Source organism: Ictidomys tridecemlineatus, chromosome 6 (assembly GCF_052094955.1).
Source record: "Ictidomys tridecemlineatus isolate mIctTri1 chromosome 6, mIctTri1.hap1, whole genome shotgun sequence".
In the NCBI taxonomy this organism is placed as follows: domain Eukaryota; kingdom Metazoa; phylum Chordata; class Mammalia; order Rodentia; family Sciuridae; genus Ictidomys; species Ictidomys tridecemlineatus.
Genome location: NC_135482.1, coordinates 108,069,810 through 108,096,027, shown reverse-complemented (window position 1 = coordinate 108,096,027; position 26,218 = coordinate 108,069,810). Strand labels below are relative to the sequence as shown.

Sequence of the window (26,218 nt, the reverse complement as noted above, 5' to 3'; positions counted from 1 at the left end):
CTTGCTTTTTTTTCCTGCCTTCTTGGCTAGGGAAGTAGCCCCAGTCATCTGTCTGCCTTGCCCGGAAGCTGAGTGTTATGACAGCCCTTGCGGGAGTTGGCATGGCCGACCCAGGGGCCATCGCTTCACCCTATCTGGCCTCATCTGGAATTTTACTTTCAGAATTTGGCCTTATTCTGATGAACATCATGGACAGGAGTGACCCCAACTCGATCCCTAGCTGGACCTGGGCCACAAAAAGTGTTGGGATTTTTCCTTTCTTTCCACTCCAGTGAAACGGGCAGAATGAAATGTTTTCCTCTGAGGGTACCAAAATTGTGGAATGAACTCAGGGTCCAGAAGGACAGGTTTCCTCCATTCCAGCTGCTTTTATCCTCCAGAAAATTGGTCCTTGGTGTTTCTTCAGAGTTTGGCTTGGATTTCATAAAACAAAGAAAAAAAAAATCCCGAAGAAGAAAATGACCCCTGCAAAAGTGCTTGGGTTAGGTGAAGCAGAGCGGGATGGGATGGTAACCCTGGGAGCAGGCACAGCTCTCCTGGAGACCTGTGAGTGTCACAGGCTGTGGCCATGTTCAAGGTCTGGTGTCTCTGAGCTGTGCCCTGGCTCTGTGCAGTGCTTTCTAAGTGATTATGCTTAGGTGATGGTCAGTTTAGAAGGAAGAGAAGGATACAAAGGTATTAAAGGTCAGAGATAAATGAACAGAAATTCTAAATCCAAGACCCTTAGGGATGGGTTTCTCTAATACTTGGGGGCCAAACATCCATAGGTTCTTGGATTTGCCTGTGTGATGTGTATGTGTGCGAGAGTAGGCATGTGCAGTCCTGGGTGTGAGTTTAGCAGAGTGTATGTGAGAGAGAAGCAGAGAGGAGAGAGCAACATGACTTAGCTCGAAACCCCAGGAACACTGTGTATTGTCACATCTGGGAACAAGGACATCTGGGAAAAAGGACATCTATGTCTAGATGTCTTTACCTCTTGCTTTTTTTAGTTGAATTATTTCACTTTACGGTTCTGCATCTGCCTTACACATGCCCCATTATGAATCTGTTTATTCTTTTAACTCTATTAATAAATGATTATTACTTGAGAATTGCAAAGGGATGGATTGAAATATACCAGGAGAAAACTTTGTGTTTGGACGTTTTTGCTATGTCAGCTGCATTGGGAAATTGTAGCAATGGCTCAAATGCTGCAAGAGTAGTTCTGAGCTAAGTTTACATTGAGAAAGAATGTCTTGGGGGTGGATTAGGAAGACTGTAAAACAACCCTCTCCGTGACTGAAAAATAGTACTAGAGAAAAGAATTTAGGTTTTTAAAGGTGTGGGGATGTCTCATGCTTTTATGGCTTTGGGTATGAAACTACAGAGGGGGTGTTGGATTGGGGTTACTTTGTCTTTATTCAGTACATGTGAATAAGAAATCACATTCACTTCTAAGATAGTCTTTGGAGGGGGATGATGCTTTATTGCATTTTGCATGTTTTTCCTTCCTTCTGGGTTTCTTTCTATAATATCGAAATATATGTTTTGAAATTTTGTAGTTATTTTAGCAATGATCCATGAATGGTAAGCTTCCTCAGTCTTTGTCTGAAATTGTCCCCCCCATCTTCACTCTTGAGTGATGGTTTAGTTGGCTACAGAATTCTGTGTTAGCAATTATTTTTCTTCAGCAATTTAAAGATATTCTATTATCTCCTGGGCCCTATTGTTGCTCTTGAGAAGTCTACTGTCAGTCCTAATGAATAATCACTATTCTGATGTTTTGAAAGATATTCTATTTGTCCTTAGTGTTATGCAGCTTTTTAATGCTGTGTTAAATGTAGATTTTTTTTTTCTTAAAAAAGTCTTGCTTGGACTTGTTGAGATACTTTAAGAATTCATATTGTTCATCAGTTCTGGAACATTTTCAGTCATTATCTCTTTTTATAATTACATTTATTTTTAACTGTTACATAAAAATATAAAGTTAGGGCTGGGGCTGTAGCTCAGTGGCAGAACACTTGCCTAGCATGTATGAGGCACTGGGTTTGATCCTTAGCACTGCATAAAAAAACTAAACAAATAAAATAAAGACATGCTGTTTATCTACAACTATAAAAATATAAAAAACATAAAATTGTATATTTTAATGTTAGCATGACATTTCAATATCTACTTACCCTGTGCAGTGTTTAAATCACATTCAGTCATATCCTTTCAAATACTACCTCTCCTCCAGTCTCTGTTTTATTTTTCTGGAACTCTATGATTAAAAAAAATATTGATCTTCTTTACTTTACCCTTTCTTTTAAAATGATCTTTCCTGTTATATATTTTTTATTGCTCTTTGTGATAATAAAACACACTCACACACATACACACCACACATGCAAATCCAAGAACCTGTGAATGTTTGGCCCCCAAATATTAGAGAAACTTGTCTCTAAGGGTCTTAGATTTACAATTTCTGTTCATTTATTTCTGACCTTTATGGCCTTTTTTTTTATCCTCCTCTTCAGGTAATTCTTGTATCTTCCAATTCACTATTTTTCTTCTTGTTTGTATCAAATCTGCTATTTAAACTTTAAACACATTTTTATTTTCAATGATTTTCTAGTCTTAAAAGTTCTATTTTGTTCCTTTTCAGATATTTTGTTTTTCTTGTAGTATTTTCCCCTTTATGATTTTTGTTCCATATTTCAGATTGTTAATTATTTAAAACATATATATTTATGGTGTATTTCAGTTTTATTCCCGATTCTGTCTCTTGGTGAATTATCATCCTGTTGATTGTGTTCACAGACTGATGGTGGGCCACTTCCTTCTGTAAGTTTTGAGTGTGATCCCATCTTTCCTGTGACTTTTTTTGCCCTGTGAAGTTCTCAGCACCCTGCCTTGTGGAGGTACTGTTATACTGCTGTTTTGCATTGGCCTCCAGTGGACAATGTTGCTCGTTTTGCTGGTCTGGAAGCAGTTTTTAATGTTTGCTTCTTGACTTGGAGTGCTTATAGCATACTGATGCCTTAATTTATCAGGAGAAAATGTTTTAACATCCAGAATCTCAGTCAGAGACAAGTGGAACATGTATATGGAATGCACTGAATTCATTGTACATCAGAAAACATTTCAATTGTCTGTCGCTGTTGTGTTCACACCCACTCTGATGGACTTCCCTTTCCCATTCTCTGCTGTGATCTCAGGCCTGTCTTAGCTTTCCACTCACATCCAGTTATTAGAACAGTCTCATTTCAATAATTAGGACTCATTTTACAGATATTAAAAAAGTTCAATCTAGTCTGCTAGAAGCTCTAATTTCATATTCAGTAGACAACTTAAGGCCTTACCCATGACTTTCAGATTTGGACAGGGGAAGAAGGTCAGGGCCTATTTTCTTTCTTCTTCTATATCTTCCCCTCTTCTATTTTAGTCAGTTTTTGTGTCACTTTGACCAAAATGCCTGATGAGAACAATATAAAGGAGGAAAAGTTTATTTTGGCTCATGGTTTCAGAGGTTTCAGCTCATAGGCTGTGGACTCCATTGCTCTGGGCCCAAAGTGAGGCAGGACTTGATGGCAGAAAGGTAGGACAGAGGAAAGTAGCTCAGGACACGGCAATCAGGAAGCAGAGACCTCTGCTTATCAGGAACAAAATGTAAACCCCAAAGGCATGTCCCTAGTGACCCCCTCTCCTCCAGCCACATGCTACCTGCCTACAGTTGTGTTCAGTTAATCCATATTGGTGGATTAATGCACTGGTTAAGTTAAAGCTCTCATAACCCAATCATTTCACCTCTAAACTTTCTTGCATCTTTTAAAACATGAGCTTTGCGGGGGTACCTGGACCACAATGCTTTCCTTTCTTCTGAATTTTCCAGGATTAGGGAAGAGGAGAGGAACCTGGAGACTTCAGGGCTAAAGTCTTTCTGTGTGGTGCTACTTTTGCCTGACATGGCTGGCCACCATGCTATCTGGGATGGTAGGGATTCCATAACTGGTTCTTTCCTAGAGCACCTTTGTGGGTTCTTTGATGTGTTCCTGGGTCCTTCATACTGTTCAGACCCTGTCATGGGTGATGTGGTCCCTGCCAGACCTCCCAAACTTCACAGCCTCTTTCTGCTAAAGCAGCCTTCTTGGGTGGAGCACTTTTATAGTGACTTGAATCCAGTTACCTTACAGATCATCAACTCAGCTTGATAGAGACGACCACATTTAGTTAGAAGTTAGTTACAGGCTGCTTCCCCTTGTCACCCATTCTCCTTGTCTGGTCAACACAGCTGCTCCAATGAGCCCCCTGACTGGAGAATTTCCCGGGCAGGAAGCAGGTGCCATTGCTTGGTTTGTTTGTACCCTCTAGACTTGGCCAGACAGGTCAGGACTTTCCCAAGAAGATGGCTCTTCTCTGGGACATTGAGGGTGTGTTCAGTCACTGCCACTTAGTGGGCATCAGATGGGAGGTGAGAGGCTGGGCTTTTTTTACTATAGGTCTTTCTCCCTCCTCCTAAAGATGCTCCTCTTGGGACCAACCTTCCATGACTTGGGAGAAGGAGGGAAGCACTGTCTCCCTGAGCCCGCACAGGATTCCTGTGTTTCTAGTGGGTGGAGTGGTTGAGGGAGGTTCAAGGACCACCTTGGCTCATCCAGTCCTGCAGCAAAGTACCTGTCCAGTGCCTCTATTGTCTGAGGGGCAGGCCATTGATTGTTCTCGGGTTTGGGGCCTTGCCTGGAATTCTGAACAACAGGAACATTCTCAGTAACATTTTTTTTACCCAAATTTCCTTCTCTCTTCCTTAGTAGGTGGGCAGAGGTTTTAAACCCTTTTTGCTGCGGCCTAGCTGTTGTTCTAGGTTCTGGGTTTTATGCCAGAGTCTCAGGTCTAGCTGTCTGCTTTGTGGTGTCTCATGATGATGTCTCTGACCCTTTGTGTATCTTTCAGCCTAGTCCTGGCCCTTGGGCCCCTGGCTAGCTCCTCATCCAACTTTATCACCTCAGCCTGATGCTTAAAGTTTATATTTTCTTTTCCTTTCTGGGACCGAGAATTCCCTCTGCTTTTTATTTAGCTCATATAGCGCAGCATTGTTATTTATTAAAAGAACGAACTTTCCTAAGCATGGCCTGCCATATTGTCAGAACCAGGAAATTTGCCTCTGTGTTTTATAGACCACTAGTAACACTTCTGCTTCCATCGCAAGACGGTTGCAAAGACAAGTGAGATAATGGATGTGGACATGCTTTGAAAGCATCGATGCATTTATAAGGAAGGGAGTATGATGAATATACCACTACTTGGTTTGTTAATTATTCTCACTTGAACTGGACATTTGGGAGAACTACATTTATAGGAGGAAATGCTCAGAAACCAATGGGCCAAGAGGACCTTTTATAGCTTACCTCCTTAACTACTGCCTTCCTTCACGGCACCCGGTGAGTTCTAGACTGTCTGATAGAACTTACTCATTTACAGAAATTTTAAATCTTTAGAGTGTTCATCCATTGTTAATTTCAAAAAAATATCATTTTGTGTAAAAGACATTCATTAGGTTTACATTATAATATACATTTGATAGATCAGTGTGTTAACTTTCTGTTATGTAACAAATACCTAAGATAATCAACTTACAGAGAGAAAAAAATAAAACTATTTTGGGCCACAGTGTCCCCTTCCAGGGCATATCCCTAATGACCTAAGACCTCTTACTAGGCCCCGCCTCTTAAAGTTTCCACCCTCTTTCCCACTTTGGGAACCAAGCCTTCAACACATCTGGACGTTCCAGATCCAAACTGGACACTTCAGCCTTTATTAAGTAGATTAAGTATATCAGACATATACCAGGTGTGTCAGGCTGACTTATTCTGCTGTCTTCACTTAGGGAACCCCAGATAGACAGACCATCATTCATGAGCCAGTCAATCAATCCAATCAATCAATGTTAAATGAGTGCTTACTGTGAGTCTGACACCGTAATAGCCCCTTGGCAGAGGGCATAAACAAGCATAACTAGTTTTGACAGCCATGTATTAAGTGCCTACCAGCTACCAGACAGACACAGTGATGAATTAAACAGATGGGCATCTGCCACCCTAAAGCGTACAGTGGAGCCCCTGGCTGAAACTGCATTCGACTTTCTCGGTGGTATCAATTATTACTGCCATACTCATTTGGGAAGTGAGAAAGTCCTCTAGATTTACAAAACCTTGCTGGATTTGGAGTTCACTTTGATACCCTGATTCCATCAAGCACCAAATATATATATATATAAAACATCTCCCTAGGCCAGCAGTTCAACAGCTTTGGGAATGGGGGGCAGCCGTCCAACACTGTATGAAAGATGATTTTTTATGAGGTTGAGTTGCAATCTCTGTGCCATTGTGATTCACCTTTGTTTGTCACTTTCCCATTCTGTGCCTTTCCTGTTTCTGTGGAAAGGGCTCTTCCCTTTTCTCTCTCCTTTTCCCTGTCAAACATGTCCACAGAAAAAAGTCCCCTGTGATACTGTTCTTGCTCATCCTGACAATCCTTGGCGTGCCTTGGATGAGCACTGCTCTCCCGGGAGGCCAGCTTGGTCAAAGGAGAGTGCAGGGTGGGAGGAGAAGGGTCCTTTAAAGGGTGCAGTTAAGAGCTTCTCCAGGAGGGGCGGGGCCTTCCAAGGGAGGCTGGAATCATATTTACATTTTACCTTCTTTCTGAGGTATTTGCAGGTTCAGCCTTTTCTCAAATAGTGAAATGAAAGATTTTGTGTCTTCTCCAGGAATTTCAGGGATCAGCAAATACGTTCAGGAAGAATTAGTAAGACTAGTGATCAGTCCATGGATGATTTTACTGAGCCTGTGGTTCCAAATTAAATTAGGCTAAGGATCCATCTAATATGACAAATAGATTTCAGATTCTGGGGGGATTCAAGACTGGTTGTGGACGCCTGGAACAGGGTTCAGAACTGTTGTCTAAGTGCAGGGAAAAGTGTTCAGTGATTGATTACTGATGTCTGCCACAGACAGGATGGAGGTAAGGAAAGGCGATTGGCATACCTACTATTTTGGCCATTCCTCATAGATAGAGAGATTCTTAAGCTGTATTTTACACAGCTGGTTGGTTCAATCAGTTCTCTCAAACAAAGAGGCAAGTCAATGAAAAAGTAAAATTCAGTTGAAATATGTTTGGTACAAGGTGTAAAAAACCTATCCATTTAAAAAATTATCTATTTCATCTTTTATTCAACTAGGTGGGTGAATCATAGAGGTATTTTTACAGGCGAATTAAATCTAAGAGCTTCTAATTTCTGGTCTAACTTTCCTGAAGGAGTCACTAGATAGTATTTTATCATTTTATTGCACTTTCTTTCTCAGTATTTTTCAAAACATCTCACACATATTGCCTCATTTTATTCTCACTTGATCCCTGTGACAGATTTGTTTCTAGTGTAGGTGGGGAAACTGATGTTCAGAGATGATCTGACTCGCGAGAGGTAGCACAGCAAGTCACAAGCTGCTGTCCTTTGCACCATGAACTCTCTGTGACTCGTCTGGGGTCTCCCTGAAGGAGTAGAGATTTCCATGCAGTTGGTGATTGTTGATGTACTCTCTCAGAGCAAGAGACTGTATGTTGGTGCAGTGACTCAAAATAGCTGTCTATTCCCTGCTTAAGGCTTTGTCCTCTGAGTGGCAATCTGATGAATTAGACCCCACTGCTTCGATAAAATACTTTGGAGTTTATAGGATGGAAAATTTTGTTGGGAATGAAAATAGCCCATAGCCATTCATACCCTAAAGTTGTCAGCTAATGGCATCTGAGTCACCTCCTCATCATCTTCTGGCACCCGTAGGGGGCCTCCCTGTGGTCCACCTAGAGTGGTCCGAGCTTGGCCATATTTGGCTTTCTAGAGCGCGTTTGCTTTGGAAGTGCCTTTCAACCTGCCAACACCCAAGCCGGGACCCAGAGCAAGCCATGCATTTAAATGGCCAGGCGGTGGAGAGAGCTCAAGTGGAGACGGCCAAGGGATGTGGGGCCATTTACTTAACATAAATCAGCTCTCGGCGTGCGAGTGCCTTAATGCATTCCTTCGATTATAAACAATTTAGAGTTATGACAGCCAGCATCTTCTCACCCCCCCCTCTCTCTAGGCCAGGCCTCCATTTGGATTTGTTTCTATCATCAGGGACTTTGATGATTGAAAGGATGGTGAGGGGACCATCTGAAGAAGAACTAGATCTTATTTATGGAGACCTTACTCCTGGAGCAGGACCTGCTCCACAGGTACAGGTAGAGCATGAGCCCTGCTTGTTCCTCCTGGGGGACGTTTGGCCCAGAGTATCACATCACTATCTCATCTAATCCTCACTTCTCATTTATGAAGGGGAGACGATGTAATAGATTTTGTAACAGATTATAAAGCTATTATCCCCATTTTCCATAAAAGAAAATCAAGGTCCCAAGAGTTTAAGTACTTTGCCTAAGGTTACTCAGCCAATAGACAGCAGAGCTGGGATTTGAACCTAGACACCCTCTTCTCTGAGCCCTTGCTCACCAAAAGCCTTGTCATAATTATATTGTTTCTCTTCTAATGTGGGTAGTTTCTTGCTGGGCTGTTGACATTCTCCTCGGTTGCTTAAATAACAGCTCATATACTGGCAGAATGAGCCTGTGGACACTGCAGACTGTCCCCCAGCCACAGGAAACTTAGGGTTAGGAATGTGGGGTGTCATGGAAGTTAGTGTCATTGTGATGGACTTGTCCTTGTCCCAACCCCAGATTTAGAGCAGTGAAAGTTGGGGGTCCCCGAGTCTTGATTCTTGCTTTGGCCCCAGGTCCCGCCTGGGAGTGAGTGTGCCAGGGTTTGGGCTTGGGCTTCTGCTTGCACCATGGAGCGCCAACAGCCAAGGGAATCCATTTTGGTATAAACAGAGGTAGGTATATTTAGAAATAATCTCTAGAGACTGTCATATGTGTTTATCTGCATGCTCAGAGATAAAAGTCAGGGAGGTGGGTCAGGAAGAAAATGCTTGCGTTGACATCCAGTTGACACATGGCTCTTTCCCAGGGACACAGGGCAGCCTGATACACAGGGTCTATTTTAGGGTCTTTCTTTATCAGTTTGGAATTGTCACTGTCTGCACTGCAGTAAAGACTAGCCTGGATCTGTCTCTGCTGACTTGGGAAAAAAAAAAAAAAAAAAAGATCATCGCACTGGCTCGCCTGGGAGTCGCAGTCTTTCCCCAACACGCTCACATGTTGTAGGGCTCTTTATTTTCTTTCCCCAACCCACCCGCAGATGTAACCTTCTGATTCACTGTCTAATTTAGGGCAGAAACTTGCAGAGCAATGTCAAGAGGGTCTGTTTTCACTTCTGGATGTTACACATGCTTAATGTTCTTGCTTTGAATGCATTCCAAGAGGATACAATAAATAAAGGGGCATGCACACTTCCATTGCTGTGGCTGCATGGCTCGTGTGGACTCTGCTGCTCAGGGGACAAACCACATTTCTTTTTCTCCCTTCCCATCTCCTTCTTCCTCCCCTTCCCCCACTCCCAGCCTCTCCCTCCTTCTCTCTTTTTGCCTCCCTTTCTCCGTTCCAACCCTCTCTTCCCCTCCCTCCCTTACTTCCATCTGCCCCTTCTTCTTTCCTTCTCTTGTTAAACTAAATAGATTTCTCATTCATTAGACAAATCAGTTTTCCAAGGGATGGGAGAGGGCAATCTACACCGTGTATTTTGCACTCTTAAAGTTATTTGCCTCTGGCTTTTCTTCCAAGTTGATTCTCAGGTATCCTAGACTCAGCTACTCTTGAACTGGGACCACTGCTGTTTTCTTCAGGGTGACCCAGTTGCAATGACTCTTATTTGATGGAATGGGACTTCTTAAGTGGCCTACCCTGTTTGGAAGGCCTTGGATACCTCCTGGTTTTTGTACTTGTAAAGCTGTGTTTGAAGGACCTTGAGTTCTGCTCCACAGGACTTTGCACTGCAAGGGAAATTGAGAAGGGCCTCATGGGCCAAGTACCCATAGAATCTGGGAGAGGGTCAGAATCACTGGCTGGGACAAGACAAACTGTCATAATCTGAAACAGATGCTCAGCTGGGTTTATGTGTTATGAATAACTGGCTGTAGCTTAATGCTTAGCAGTGAGGTTGACCAATATTCAGTACAAGATGTTGCCCACTTGAAGGAAGAATGGACATTTGATTTAGGATGTGCATCTTTTATGATCAATTGGGAAATTTAATTTAGGAGCAATGAACAGCTGTGTGAGTTTGTGTGTGTCGGGTTGGTGAGAACTTTAGGCATTGCCTTTAGATTTGAATATCAGTTAACCTTCTGGGCAGATGTTTCACATTGGAGAACCTCGTGTATAAAAATGATACGGGCATTCAGATTTTGCAGTCCCTTGTAGCACTTTTAAAAAAATTTTTCCTCTCCTGTCTTTTTTAAGGGAAAGGAGAGACTTTAATGTATGCAAAGTTAGTCCAAGGAACATAATATTTTATATTGCAGTTTTTAATTTTTATTAACTTTTTAAGAGGAAAGGGAGTGTTTTGGTTAGACTGGGCTGAGTTGGGATTTGGAAATAAAAATAGCCTCACTTCACTGTATATGGTGAATGCCAGGCCTTAAATTAGGAATTTCATATGAGTGTTATGAAATTCTTGTAAGAGTGCTGTGTATAGAGGTGAGTGTTTTAAGTGAATAGAGAATATGTGAAAAATAGCTAATACCATGGTGGCCCCTAGAAGTTTGAATCTGGATATCATCGTATAGGTTTTTGGGGTTTGGGAGTGGGGAAAGGTTATAATAGCTTCAGGCCTCTGAGAATGAGGGGAGCTAGAATGGAGCCCTTGCACAAAGCCCAGAACCTCAAGAGTTTCCTGTTTATGAAAGGGAAGTAGGAAAACCATTGATTCCTCTGGAGTAAACATCAAGGAAGCTTACTGTCTCAATTGGGCCTACAGAATCACTTACAAGAAAGAAATACTAGGCCCCAGCACTCACAGGCGTGGAGTGTGAATTTATGGCCATGTGCCACATAGCAATTTGGTCAAGGGTGAACCACATATAATGGGGTCCCTCCAGATTATATGGCCTAATGATATTGTAGCCTCAGTCTGTATAGGTACACTATGATGTTTGCACAGGATGAAATCACTTTCTGATAGCATTCTCAGAACATATTCCCATCGTCAAGTGAAATATGACTGGACTTACACATTACAGGGAATTTAGGATAAAAGCTAACATGACAAATAAGTCTAGGATATTGATGGATGAATAATGAAAATCTGGTGTAGACATACTTCTAGGCTGAATTATGTCCCCTCAAATTTATATATTGAAGTCCTAATTCTCAGTGCAATGGTATTTGGAGATGGGGGCCTTTGGGAATATTAGGTTTCCATAAGGGTCATGAGGGTGAAGCCCTGAGGCTGAGATTAATGCCCTTATAAGAAGAGATGCCAGAGAGATTGCTCTGACTCTTTCTCCTGGCCATGTGACAAAGGAGTGAGAAGATGGTTGTCTACAAGCCCAGAGGAGAGCTGTTACCAGAAACCAACCATGCAGGTATCCCAACCTTGGACTTCCATCTCCAGAATTGTGAGGTAATACGTTTCTGCTTCTTAAGCCACCCAGACTATGATGTTTCCTTATGACAGAGACACATACACTGGCATATTATTTAGCCTTTAAAAAGAAGAAAAATGAACCTTGATAACATTATGCTAAGTGAAGACAAGAAGATAAATATACTATGATTCCACTTGTATTAGGTATCTAATGTAGTCAAACTCTTATAAAGTAGAATAGAGTCTCCAGAGGCTGGGAAGAGGGATAAAGGGCAATAGATCTGTTCATGACAATGTGTGTGTAGTTAACACTAGTTTACTGTTCATTTTGAAATGGTTAAGATGGCTGTTTTGGTTACTTTGGCTTCTATAACAAATTATAGCTTGGGTGGCTTAAAAACAAATACTTCACACTTGGGGGTTAGGATTTTGACATGATTTTTGGGGGGGACATAAACATTTTGTTTACAGAATGGCAATTTTTTTCCAAACAAAATAAAACAAAACAAAACAACAACAACAACAACAAGAACAAAAACACACAAAAAAACTAGATCTAGGATAACTTATACCCATAGGGCCTTTCAAAAGTGAGCACAAAAAACTGACTCATGCTTCTATAACTCAAGGGCCTTCAGCCTTTCATAAAATAAGCAATCCTGGCTGCAAATGAGATAACAATAAAAAAAAATCAAAATAAATAATGCGTGAGGAAGACTCAACAAGTACAACAAGCAGAATTACTATACTCAAAACTCAAATAACAACACAAATTGAAGACAGTCTAAAATAAACTTGTTTAAAATAATTAATGAGATAGAAAAAGAAATATAGAACATAATAAAATACTAGCATTGTCTAAAAAAAGAAGATTGTACTTCTAGAACTCAAAAACACATGGAAATGAATAATTTTATGTCTGGGTTAAACATCAGGTTAAACATAGCATAAGATAAAATCAGCAGGCTGGAAGGTAGAGCTAAAGAAATTGCCCAGAATGCAGCATGGAGATACAAAATACTGCATAATGAAAGAACAGTCGAAAGAACCGGAGGAAAGAATGAAAAGATTCATTATATGTTTTAATAGAGTTTGTGGAGACAGTGAAGAGAATGATGAGAAGGCATTACTCTAAAAGATAATGCCAAGAATATTTCAAAATTTAAGAAAGATATTGATTTTTACATGGTAATAGCACACTGAGTATTGAATAAGGTAATTAAAAACACATCCACCTCTAGATACTCAATGTAGAGAACTACTTAAATGTCAAAGAAATGAGAAAATCTTAAAAGCAACCAGGGAGGAAAGACCGATTATCTCTCTACAAACAGCAGACTCCATCAACCACAGTAGAGGTCAGAAGATAGTGAAATAATGTCTTCCAAGTGCTCAGTGAATATCAAACTCAAATTCCATATAAAGCTAGATTATCATTTAAGAGTTAGGATGAAGAGACATTTTTCATAGAAATGAAGACTGGTAGTATATACCTCTCCACTGATGCTCTCTGAAAGAGCCACAAGGGACATGTTTTATAAAGAAGCATTAATTATCTTTTAAAGAAGACTAAGATGTGTGATGATTCAAAATTAAGGTGCTTTTCAACATGAAGCAACAATAAGGTAGAGGGCCAGGGACAGATGGGGTTGGGGCAAAGTTCAGAATTTAATGTATATGAAATCTTGCTATTTTTCAGAGGGCTAATGAGTTACTATTTAAAACATATCCTAATTCAAAAGAAAAAAGAGAAATATCCAGACATTGACCTTTGGCCATGATCATCATTAGCAGAACAGCAGCTAACCTATCCTGAGTTCTTACTGTGTACCAGTGTCTTTCATTTACGTTATTTCATTTAGTCTCCCAGTAACTATATGGAAAAGGGAATTGTTCCCACTTTGGGAGGTAAGGTAACTGGGGCATGTTTGCCTTCATATCCTCATCACTCAGAATAACGTAAAGCAGTAGTATATGGTCCGTAAAAATGGGGGCGACCAGAACCACACTGAGGTTAAAATACAGTGAACTTGTTCTCACTCAAGTCTGCCTAACCTCAAAGTCCCTGCTCTTTTCTCTGCAGTGCTGTGCCCCTCACTGTTCCCTTCTCTGGCTAAATGCCTTTTTGGAAGAGTCAGAAATTGGCTTTGCACTCCTGTGCATGGATGTCCCATTTTTTCTCTCTCACACATATCTTTGGCTGGTGGGACTTTTCCCATTCAGACCTGATGCCCTGGCTGTGTTGTTACCATGTGTCACATGGACCAGCTGAGTCTCCTTGATCCTTGTTTTGATTTCAACAAGCCTGGGCTCGCTATCTGTCCCCAGTTTCCATGTGGTACTCCGACAACATCACCAGCACGGGGTTGCTAGGAAATGCAATCGTGATCATAGCATTTGGAGCACGTGTCTTCTCTCCTCCCTCCTGTACACACCTGCTTTTACCATCTGTTCAGGATGCTTCTGGCACCTTGACCCTGCCATACTCAGATGCTCCACTGCATTCTGGACTGCAGATTGTAGAGCTTGGATTTTCTTTAATTATCAGTGAGAAAACCAGTTCCTGGGGTTGCTAAGCTACACTGGACCCTGTTCTAGTCACACACTGAAGAAGAGGTGCCAAGAATGAGATGTCCCATGTCCAGGCAATTTTCATTCAGTTTCTTTTGAACAAAAAGACTATATCTGCTCAAGTTTACTTACCTTCATGCATGTGGACACTTATTTATGTGCATACACACATATGCACACACACACACGCACGGTGTGTGTGTGTGTACTTTCACGTATATACACATGCACATGTAGAATTAACTAATTAAGTCTATGAAAAAACATATATGTTATCTGTTGTTTGCTTTTTGGCCCTCTGGCTCGTTTAATCCTGGGCCATGCTGTTTGGTTTCCTGAATTGCCAGTTAATTTCAGGACCAAACAGTGAAATCAGCTAACCTACAAGACCTGGCTTTAACACAGAATAAAAGCAGAGCTCTGGATGTATTTAGGTTCTTGTTACTGACAATCTCATACAGTGTCATCATTCTTCTGAGAATTTTTCTTGGTGCATTTGGGCAGACCTGAGATCAAATTTATACCAGAAGCATTCCTGATTTAAATAACCAGCATTAGCAGGCCTGGTGGACAGATGGTGTCTTAAAGGCAAACAAAGGCTCTTGGCTTGATGCTGATGGAAGCCATGGGCTCCTCCAAGCCCTCTGCTTTTCTCCAAATGCTGCAGATACCAGCACTGCCAGGACAGTCCTGTTACTGAGGCCTGTGTCCTGTGGTATTGTGGCTAAGAAAGAGCATTTCATCTTCTCTACGTGAGTGCCAGAGGATCAAGTATACTATTCCTAGGGACAGTTGAGGTGGATGGAAATGGCATTCAGCTTGGAGTTGTAAGAGCTGGGTTTATATTCAGACTCAACCAGTCATCTCAGGTGTGGTTTTGGTAAAGCCTTTGAACCTCAAGTTTCTTTAGTTGAGAGTTTATGGTATTTCTCTTCATATTGTAAAAAGAATTGAGTGAGATAATGCAGGAGGAAAAGCTTTGTAAATCTTAAAACACAATACAAATATGAGGCATTGTTACTCTCAGTGCTTGGAGGACGTATTGTGGGAAGTTAATGGCCCTTGCTGTACCATATTTCAGTGCCAAGAACATTGAGAGCTGTCAATAAATATTGATTAATGATGAGGTGGAGAAGCTGTTTGGGCTCAGTGTGGAACCCAGTGCTTTATAAATTAAATGCATGCATTCATTGAGCAAATATTTATTGAGTAGCTACTAAATGCCAGGCATTGGGAATACATCCGTGAATAAAACAAGTAGAATTGTAATTAACATTTCCTTTGGCCTTCACAGAATTAGAAGAATTACGTGTATTGTTTTCATAAAGTTAAATTTATTCAATAAAGAATCGGTCTTTACACTATATCTGTCCTGCTTTTGGTGTTAAAATGTCTTTTCTTGGGGGCAGTGATGGTGATAGCAGATGGTAGTTGATTTTTTGAAAAAAATCTCTTATGTAGTAAAAATAAGAAAAGGTGTTACTGGTCCTTGAAATTCAAAAGCCTAGGAGCCACTCGCCCGGCCCAGTCTCCCACCCTGTGCAGACTTGGCATTCTTCCCAGGTGTCATCTAGTTGGTGTGTGGATAATTCTGGAGAAGGGGACCTCACTATCTTCAAAAGGCAGCCCTTCCAGTTTTAAATAGCCTGTATCTTTTGAATATCCTTTTTAAATATTAAGTTGAAATCTGCCGTCCAGTAATGTCTTCTCAGCAATCTTCTTCCATCTGGAGCCACCAAATCCACTGTCTCCATTTCCTTTGGCTCTTCAGATTTATAAAGCGGGTTACCATGTTCCTCGTAATCATATTTTCTGGATGTTAGTCCCCACTTTCTCTTCCCAAGTTCTTTTGGCCTCATTTCTCCCTCTTCACCCTCTCCTTCCACCTCTTCTGGCCACCTTCCACTCTGCCAGGAATCTGCTGCCCATCAGGGACCCAGGGCTTAGCTGTGGGCTGATTGGTGCTGAGTGCTCAGCCTGCTCCTTCCCCTGGTCCTGGGCTTCGAATGCACATGAAGGAAGTCAAGACTGCCTTGGCCTTTTTGGCAGCTCTGCTGTCCCGTGGACTCATTTTGTGTTGAAGTCTCCTACACCCCCCTCCAGCGGTCCCCCTCCCCGAGTTAGCCCCTTGTCATATAAATTGCTGATAAGACAGAGTTCCTCCTACCCCGTGTTTAGGCAGTGCGATTTTTTCTTCGTCTAAGTGCAGTCCTTTATAGTTCATGCCTATTATATTTCATCTTGTCACTTTGGACTGTGGTTTCAGCATGTTGAGGTCATCTGAATCCTGATTCAACCTTCCAACTTACTAGCTATTTCTCCCAGATTTGTGTCAGCAGCATATTTGACAAATTTGTCTTCATCCAAAATTTTAATTCAGTGTTAAAAGAGTGAGAGTCAAAGACAGAGCTCTGGGTCACATCAGAAGAGACATCCCAAGTTTAAATGCATCTGTAACTCAGTGCCTGAGGCATCTGTGCAGAGAATCAGTGCATCTGTGAGTGCACACATCAATCCTCAGTGTGTCTTTGCTAACCACAGACCACCTAAGTGTTATCCGCGCTGCTATGTCAACTCTATTTCTAATTCTTTGCATATGTATGTTTTGGTACCAGCAATTGAACGCAGGGCTGCTCAACCACTGAGCCACATCCCCAGCCCTGTTTTGTATTTTTATTTAGAGATGGGGTCTCGCTAATTTGCTGAGGCTGCCTTTGAACTTGTGATCCTCCTGTCTCAGCCTGTGGAGCTGCTGGGGTGTGCCACCAAGCCTGGCTGCTTATCATCTTAGGGTGATGTCAACCATGCCTGTTATTGAGCCATCATTGGTATGATTATGACTTTCAAGTTTGGTTTTTCTGCTCCGATATGTTTCAGGTTCACAGTTTTAATTTTTTTTTTAACTGGACCTATCAGGAATGTTTCAAGTTTTAAAAAAAAATCCATTCTTTATCTTCCTGCCCTTTAAAGCCTTCTTCTCCCTGTGTGATCACTGTTATTTCAGTGATAGTGCCACTGGGTTGGTCAATCCAGATTCCTGGAAGCTATTCTCAGTACCTTTGTTTCTCTTCACACTCCACAGCTAATCCAATCAGTTGGTCTGAAATTCTTCTTCCTTAATACAGCATAATCCACCCCTCAGACTCTGATCTGCCTGTCCTATACAATTCACCAGCCTTCTGGCTAGCTTCCCCATTCCTGGTCTTACTCCTAGCTCATCATTGACCATGTCATCAGAAAGTAAAAGCACAATTGTATTTTGTCACTGGATCCCTGTCCACTGTAGATGGTGGCTGGTTCTTCATTGTCCAGCCTTTGTCTTGCCAACCTAATCACTGTCCCTTCTACTGATTCTAAACTGTAGAGATACTGTCTACTGCTGGTTCCTAAGTGCAGAATGTTAACTTGCACTTTGCACAGGCTGTTCCCTTTACTTTGAATGCTTTTCCACTCTTTCTAGTTAACTTACCTGTACTATTGGACTCTGGCCAGGCATTCCCTCCTTTGGAACTCTTTTCACAGCTTCATACTGAGTTTGGCATCTCCTTTTCTGAGCTGCCAAAAGCATACCCATTAGATAACTTATCATTGGTAGAATAACTGCTTGTCTGCCCTTCCTACTTGGTCAGGGCCCTTCTAGACTGTGTCTGCTTATCACTGTAGCCACAATTTCTAGCACATAGTAGGCACTAAGAATTTATTGAAACCGGTGAATGGATGGCCTGAAAAATCATTTCCAATTTAACTGGGACCAAGTGACCATTCATTTCCCTTAGCAATACTCTGATTCTGTGTCTGTGGCATCCTTTGATTTACTAGCCTTGTAATTCTATTACAAAAGGAAAAAAAGGTAATTTGATGTTGATTAGGTCTTCTTTTTTTTCCATAGGTGTTTCATCTGATTTCTGATTCACTCTAGGATTTTAAACTCTGTTTTTTCTGCTTAGTTACGTGTTTGTTTCTGTGACCCTGTATTAGTCAGCAAAGGCAACTAATCATAACAAACAGCCCCAAATCTCCTTGGCTTGGCACAATAAGTTTATTTTTTTCAGTGATGCCACATTCCAGGGCAGGTATTCCTTGTCAGGTGGCCTTGTCATGGTGACTCAATGACCCAGTCTGTTTTCATCTTACAGCTTTGCCCTGTTCCTGTCTTTGGAGTCCTCCCCATGATGTATGGGAAGAGAAGAAGGAGTGTGCATGTGAGAGAGATGTGTGGGAGGGTCTCACAGGCCTGGCCTGCAGCTTGCACACCTTCACTTCTGCTTTCAATTCATGGCTATATGCAACTCTGGGGAGACTGGAAGGTGTAGGCTGGCTGTGACCCTAGCAAGAAAGAGGGGACGCAGGTATGAGTGAGCATGAACAGTCTCTGCCATTGCACCTGTTCTTAGGCTCTGGGCTCATTCCAGGGTCCTTCTTGTCCAGGGCTCTGTGCTGCGAGCCCTTGGATTTTTGGTCTTTGCTCTTTGCCTTCTCTCAAAACCTCTTATCAGGTGGAGCTTCTCTTTGCTTGCTGACTTGTCTGGATTCCACTCCTCCCCTCTCCAGTTTCCTAGAAGCTCCTCTTTGCTTTGCTCACGTATGTGTCTGTGTCTGGACTGTCAGATGGCTGGTACCTGTCAGGTGTGTTTCTGGGGGGACAGCTCACCCTGATCCAAGTCCCAGCATGATAGAGGTGAGTCCTTTCTCTGTGTCCAGTGCTGTGAGTCTTGGATCTGGATTCAAACTCTATTTTAAGAGACAGGGAGCTTGGAATTGCAGTCAAAGAGCCACTGGAAAAAAATCCATCCTTTAGGAAGCCAGATGAGTTAGTGCTGGATGTCTTAAAGAAGACAAGCCTCACGTTTTATTGTGAGATCTTTAGGTAAGAGATAAAGGCAAAATTCTCAATTTCCAGAACTTGGGGATATTGTTATGGGTTCCTGAGAAAGGGTAAAGAATGTGCTTTCCTGGAAAAACTGAGTGGGAGATCCCATCTCAGGTGCTCTGGAAGTAATCTAGTGTGTGTGTGTGTGTGTGTGTGTGTGTGTGTGTGTGTATGTGTGTATGTGCATGCACACGTGCAGGAGACAGATGAGCAATCTTAAAATCTTTCTCATTCTGTGATGCTTTAAAAAGAGGTGGGTATTATGCTTTGGACTCATACCTCTTTTGAGAGATGCTCAGATTTATTACTAAATGATTTCATAAACAGAAGGGGTATTGTCTTATAAGGTTTCAGGAACAATGATGCCTGAAATTCTATCCTTTACACTGTCATCAACTCACTCTGCAGGTCACACACTGGAACAAGCCACTTTCCTCTTCTTTTGATGGTCTGTTAAGTGGTTATGGGGACAACATGATCTTTCAGGTTTCAGTGAGAAGTAATTCATGTTTCTAACATGCTTTAGAATATGTGAGTACAACATGCCTATGGGAATTCAAAATACAGTTGTACTTTTGTTAGGTGCCTGTCTCTGTATCTTGGTTCTTTGCTTCTTGCCTTGAAATATGCAGATTTTTTTTCCAAATACTGTTGTTGTTGTTGTTATTATTATTATTTCTGTGCTGGGGATGGAACCCGGGCCAAGTGCATGCTAATCAAGGGCTCTATTATTGAGCTATAGCCCTAGCCCACAAATAGCACTTCTAAGAAGTAGTTCCTTAAATTTGTGTTCCTCTCCTGTTGAGGACTGAAATGGAACCCTCTGTTGGGTTGGGAGCTAAGGAGGAGGGGGAGGAGGCAGAGGAGGCTGGAAGCCAACACATTCAAGCCAGGGACCTCACTATACATAAAGGCCATGAGCAAGGTGGTTAAAGCACGTCTTTGATACCAGGCTGCTTGGTTTGAACTGGTGGCTGTGGGCAAGTTAGTTATCCCCCTTGCCTCATTTGTCTCATCTGTGAAATGGGCATAACCATGATGCCTAACTTAGGATGATGTTATGAGGATTAAATTATTAATATACATAAAATCACAAGAACAGGGTGTGGCCCATGGGAAATAGTCTGTAAATATTAACTATTATTTTTAGCAAAAATTTCAGGCAGGGGCTAAGGCCATGAGCAAGGTGGTTAAAGACTGTGGCTCAGTGGTAGAGTACTCGCCTGGCATGTGCGAGGCACTGGGTTTGATCCTCAGCACCACATAAAATAAATAAAATAAAGGTATTGTGTCCACTTACAATTAAAAAATTAAAAATAAAAAAAAGAATTTCAGACAGGTACCAGATACCTGTCTCAGCTGCCTTCTCCTTTGTTACTTGCTGAACAAACAGCCTCCTCTTAGGTATTTCGAGGGACCCAGGGCTGACTTCCTTCTTACATACCCAAGAAGGATTCCCACTGTCCTCAGGCTAGCCTGGGTTACGTGAGGAGAGGACCATCAATGCACGGAGAGGCCGGTTTCTGAGTTTATAGGGTTTGTTGAAGTGGTTATTATATGTAATCGCGGCATCGAGGGAGCCTCAGAGGGCTCTGCTGTGCCAGGCAGGCCGGGAGCGTGTGCTCTGTTGGTCTTCTTAAATGAGTCAAGACTGTGCTAACGTGTAGGGAGGGCTCTGTTTCCAGACCCGTGTTATTACTTCTGGGAGAATCTCTGGGGCTCTGAGACTTTGTACTTCTCAGTCTAACCAAATTGAAGCTGTCCCCCTTTCCTGGTGAGTCACTCTGCTTTAACCTCTGATTCAGTGTTCTCGAGGGACTTCACCTGTTTAATGCACAATGAGGAAGGTCAGGCAGGGGCTAGACCAGTGGTGTGATATGAGCAGATAGATGATAACTGTATGGTGTCACTTGCAGCCTGGGCCTTTTTTCCACATGCCCTTATTTCCCCTCCCTGTCCCCTGACCCTGGGGTAAGCCATGCGTGAGGACGGAGGATTAAGCACCACTTTGTAAGAATAGGATTCATCAGTAGGGGTCAAAGGTCATTCTTTTCTGAAAAAGTAAATCCAAACAGATGTCCATTGGGGGTGCCTCCCATTGGTAGAGCACAATCCCGGGGGCTATGGGAGATGGTTGGAGTAGTAAGACCTGACTCCTGTCTTCAGGGAGCTCCCCATCTCCTGGGGGAGACAGACACATGAGTGAAAGAGGTGGCGGAGAGTGTGGGTCATGAAGGGGTGAAAACGGAGCTATCACACATGCTCCACTGTGAGAGTTCCGGGGGTTCCGCTGGGCTTACGTGGTGCATGTTAAGTATCCAAAAAAAAAATAGTTTTTTTTTTCTGTTATTAATAACACATAGCATAAGCTACCATCCATAATATAAAATGACCATTATATAAACTATTGTTTTGAAGTGTGCAGTTCACTACTGCTAACTATATTCACATTGTTATGAAACAGATCTCCAGAAAATCTTCATGTTAACAATCTGAAACTCTGGGTGCCCATCAAATTTCTCTTTTCTTCCCTTCAGCCCCTGACACAACCACTGTTTTACTGTTTCTGAGTGTGATAACTGTAGATCCCTCATGTAAGTCATATCATGCAGTATTTGTCATCTTAAGACTGGCTTATTTCACTTATATAATGTCCTCTACGTTCATCCATGCTCTAGCATGTATCAGTATTTCATTAAAAAAAATTTTTTTTAGTTGTAGTTGGAGACAATACCTTTTATTTTATTTATTTATTTTTATGTGGTGCTAAGGATCGAACCCAGCACCTCCTGCACATGCTAGGTGAGTGCTCTACCAGCCCCCAGTATTTCATTTTTAAGGTTTAATAATATTCCATTTTATGTATATACCACATTTTACTGCTTATCCTTTGACTGATAGGCATTCAGATTGTTTTCACCCATTACTTACTGTGAATGGTGTCACTATGAACACAGATGTGCAAATATCTTTTTGAGACTCTGTTTCCAGCTCTTTTAGATTTGTATCCAGAGTAGGATTCCTGGATCATAGTAGTTCTACTTTTGGGGGGGATAGGGGTAACAGGATTGAACTCAGGGGCACTCGACCACTGAGCCACATCCCCAGCTCTATTTTATATTTTATTTAGAGACAGAGTCTCACTGAGTTGCTTAGCGCCTCGCCGCTGCTGAGGCTGGCTTTGAATGTACAATCCTCCTGCCTCAGCCTCCTGAGCTGCTGAGATTACAGGCATATGTCATCATACTGGCTGGTAGTTCTATTTTTAACTTTTTGAGGAACCACCACGTTTTCCACAGCGCTGTGCCATTTCACGTCCAACCAACAGTGCCTGATGGCTCCAACTCTCCACACCCTCTCCAACACTTACTTTCTATTTTTTTTTATGCTTTTTGATCCTAAAGGGTGAGATAAAGCTCATTGTAGTTTTGATTCTTATTTCGCAGATGATTAGTGATGCTGACCACTTTTATATCATCTTTGGGGAAATGTTTATTCAAGTTCTTGACTCTTAAAAAAATTTCTCTTTGTACTGGGGATTGAACCCAGGTCTCTGCACATGCTGAGTGCATGCTGTACTACTGAGCTGTATCCTCAGCCCCTTTTCCCATTTAAAATCAAAACTCAAGCTTTATTTATGTCTGTCCATACCTCTTCATCACTTGGGATTGGCCTGTTTCTGCAGCAGTGGCCAGTCCAGTCCTGTACTAACAGAAACAGAGTAGCAGGTGCTTCCCCTTCAAGAAGTTCCCAAAATATAGGTTACTTATTCTCATTGGCCAAATAACCAGGAGCCTCTGGAAACACTTCGCTCTGCCCCTATCCTGCTGCTTTCAGTCTGTGATGATTTTATACAGATGAGATGCTGGGTGTGTAAGCTTCCTATCGCTGCTGTAACAAATATAATGACTTAAAACAATACAAACTTATTATCTTGCACTTCTGGAGGTCGCAGGTCTAATGGGCTCTCTGGGCCGAATTCCTTCCAGATGTTTTAGGTGAAGAATCTTTCCTTCCTTTTCCTGCATCCCTTGACTCCAGGCCCCTTCCTCAATCTGCAAAGCCAGCAGGGAAGCATCTTCTGTCTGCTTTCCTGTCTCCATGATCAGGACTCTGCTGATTTTACCAGACCCACCTGGATAATCCAGATAATTTCCCCTTCTCAAGGTGCTTAATTTATTTGTAGCTGCAGAGTTTCTTTTACCGTGGCAGGCAGCCTATTTATAGGAACCAGGGATTATGTCCCAGACAACTTTGAGAACTGGTGGTCATTATTCAGCCTGTGACACTGGGCCTCTGCTCTCTGACAAGCAGTGGTTAGAGCAGCATTTGTCTGGAGGGTTCTTATTCCGACCTTCCAGCTTTGGACTTCACCTGGGGTTAAAGAATCATCATTCCAGGAATCTGGAAGCTTGGACCTGAGTCTGGCTTGACGTTGGCCTGCCTGGAACCGAGGTGAGAAGCTGGCTGGCTCTGCTCCAGGACCCTTGGTCTAAAGGAGGGAAGCGGGAGAGTTTTCAGGTCCTCCCGCTCTGCTTCTGCTGAGTCTGCTCTCCTTCCCCACCCGGCTCTCATTTCTCCTTTGGTTTCTTCACAAGGCTTTTTCTCCCCTCAGCTCAGGGGGAGATAGAAGCTGCCCTGAAGGGGTAGAGGAGGAAAGGTCTGGGAGGCTTTGGGAAAAGGGCTCCTGGGCACCAGTTAGTCAGCAGGGAGGCAGCCATAGGAGAAATGAAGGTCACCAAGGCACTACTTTATTGCCTGTCCCCTTTCTCCAGCCCCTCCATAAAGTTCCTTGGAACAAACAAATGAAACTATTACACGCCCCATAAGCCTAATTGGACTATATATAACTTGTACACTGGCTTCGAATGAAACTTCAATTCTCCTTCTTTTCCAATTTATTCCTGATAAGGTAAACTATTTGTAAACTGCTGGTCAGATGGAAAATGTGTCTCCCTGTGGCTTGGATGTCCTGTAACCAATTGGTGTGGTGACTGGGACGGGCACTTCTGCATTCAGGGAGCAGAGAGAGATTTGCAACCATGGATGTGGCACAGGGGAGGAGATATCCCTAGGTTGTTTGTTCTGTTTGGGACAGGAGGTCCACCTCTGCTCTGCTGTAGGCTGGGAGAGGTGACCCAAGGACAGCTGGTATCCTTGAGTGGCTAGGGAAGCGGGGCATGCCTGCTAGTATCTCTCTTTGCCACTCCAAGAGAATGTTAACTTGAAATAGTTAAACTTCAGTAGGCATGCATTAGCACGCATGCATTCTACTTGAGAATTATATTACATTGTTCCCATTTTACTGATAAGAATGCTGAGGATCCAAGAGGTTAATTTAGCGAAGATCACATAGCTAGAGTTAGGATTTAAACGGAGATGAATCTAGTGTCTAATTAGATGTTTAATTCCAAAACATATCTTCCTTCTACTGATGGCATCTTTTATCTCCTGATTTGTTGCCTTCATTTGGAACCAATGCCCTTGGGTCGGAGAGTGGGAGCCACAGGTGAGGGGGCACTGGGGTCTGTCAGTTACTGAGGTAGTCTGTACAGGAGGACAGCCCCAAGCTGTGAGCTCTGGCAGAGGCCAGCCGAGCACTTCAGAAAGCCAAACTGCCTAGGGCTAGTCTCTGGGCCAGTCCCATGTTGGCCTCTTTTAGGTTAAAATTTAGTTATAGATTCTGAAAGAGCAAGGGTCTGGCTGGGCAGAGTTGCCCGAGAGCACTCGCGGGTGTGTGTTGTGTGCCTGTCTGCATAGATAAATGTGCAGTTGTGGCCTTCCTTCCCAATCTGTGCCAATCTGTGACTGGTGGCTTGCTGAGGCGGGGGAGTGTCTTGCACGGCCGTGTCTCCCACAGCTCAGCACCATCGGGGCCCCTGGTGGGCATCCATCTTGTTAGGGTTTGCATCTGGAATATCTCCTTAAAGCTCATGTGTGTTAGGCTTGGTCCCCAATGCAGCAAATGTTCAAGGTGGGGTGTTAGGGAAGAGTTGGATCGTGAGGGCTCTGACCTCCTCAGTGGATTAATCCTCAGTTGGTGGGTGAATGGACTGCTGGGAGGTGGTGGAAAGGTAGGCAGGTGGGGCATGGTTGGAGGAAGTAGGTCACTGTGGGTGTGCCCTGGGGGACTATTTCTTGTCCTTGTTTCCTTCTTCTTTTTCTCTCGCTGCTTATGGGCTGCCATGAGCTGATCAGCTTTCCTCCACCATACCCTTCTGTCACGATGTGCTGCCTCACTTCAGCTCCAAAACAAAGCTGCTGCTGACCATGGACTGAAAGATCTGAAACCATGAGCCAAAATAATAAGCCTTTTATCTTTTAAGTTATGTCAGGTGTTTTGGTCACAGCAATGAAAAGTTGACTAGCACCCAGACATTTCTTGAAAACTCACCCTGTACCAGGAACTATAGGGGCTACAGATGAGAATGAGAAGGGACTCTGATCTCAGGTTATTCTTGAGCAGGGAGCAGAAGCCACATACATACTAACGTGGATATAAGAAAAGCATGTTGGTGATGCTCAGTGCCTCCATGCTGACACCTGTGTTTGTAAGGGATCATATGAGGAACTCTTTACCTGATGCTTGGGGTCAGTGGGTGGTGCCTTTATAACTCCTTGGCTTAACCGGAAAGTTGGGCCAGGCATTTGCCCTCCTGAGTGTGAGCCCCGAGAACACAGTTTTATAAAGCAAACTGCCTTTTGGTTATGGTGCTAGCAACCAGGGTCTGCAGTTTCAGGCTGCCAGGGGACCATCCGGTGCTTAAGTCCATCTGTGCTTTGTGCTGAAGTGACATTTTCCTTTAGCAATGTACTGGGTGCATAGAGCAGAACAAAGCCAATGCCCTGTTTCTCCCAATAATCTTCCCTCTGCAAGAGAAAACTGGGGAGTTCTTGACTTTAGGAAGATGCTTCCAAGTCACTCCAAAGCCTCTGCCTCTACACTCTTGTCCCCCTACCCCAGGTGCCCTCATAGATGGAGACAGCTTGTTATTAGCACCATTTCACAGGTTGGGGAAACCAAAGGCAGGAAGAATGCAGAAGGAACTTTTTGTTTAAGGAAGTCACTGAGCAGGCTGTTGAGATTTCCACGGATCCTACTGCAGAATCCCAAATGCATCAGAGAGGATGGGGAACAGCTGAATAACGCAGAGGATACTTCAGAAGCTAGGCACTGTGGGAGTACAAGTCTTGCGTGTCCCACTCTCAGGGAGTTGTGGAGATCCTGCCCACGAGTCATGCTCCATGAT

At 42.8% G+C, this 26,218-nt stretch overlaps 1 protein-coding gene across 50 annotated transcripts in view; it reads left to right on the top strand.

Annotated features, from left to right (window-relative positions):
• The window catches only part of Cacna1c (calcium voltage-gated channel subunit alpha1 C), a 625,112-nt gene that overhangs the window by 16,694 nt on the left and 582,200 nt on the right, over positions 1 to 26,218 (top strand). The window contains exon 1 of one of the 50 annotated variants that reach the window (XM_078015423.1): positions 23,277 to 23,423. The exons of the other annotated variants lie outside the window; for them this stretch is intronic. The gene's annotated coding sequence lies outside the window, so the exon portion shown is untranslated. Of the gene's footprint in view, positions 1 to 23,276; positions 23,424 to 26,218 lie in introns of those variants that run through there. 50 annotated transcript variants of the gene reach the window in all.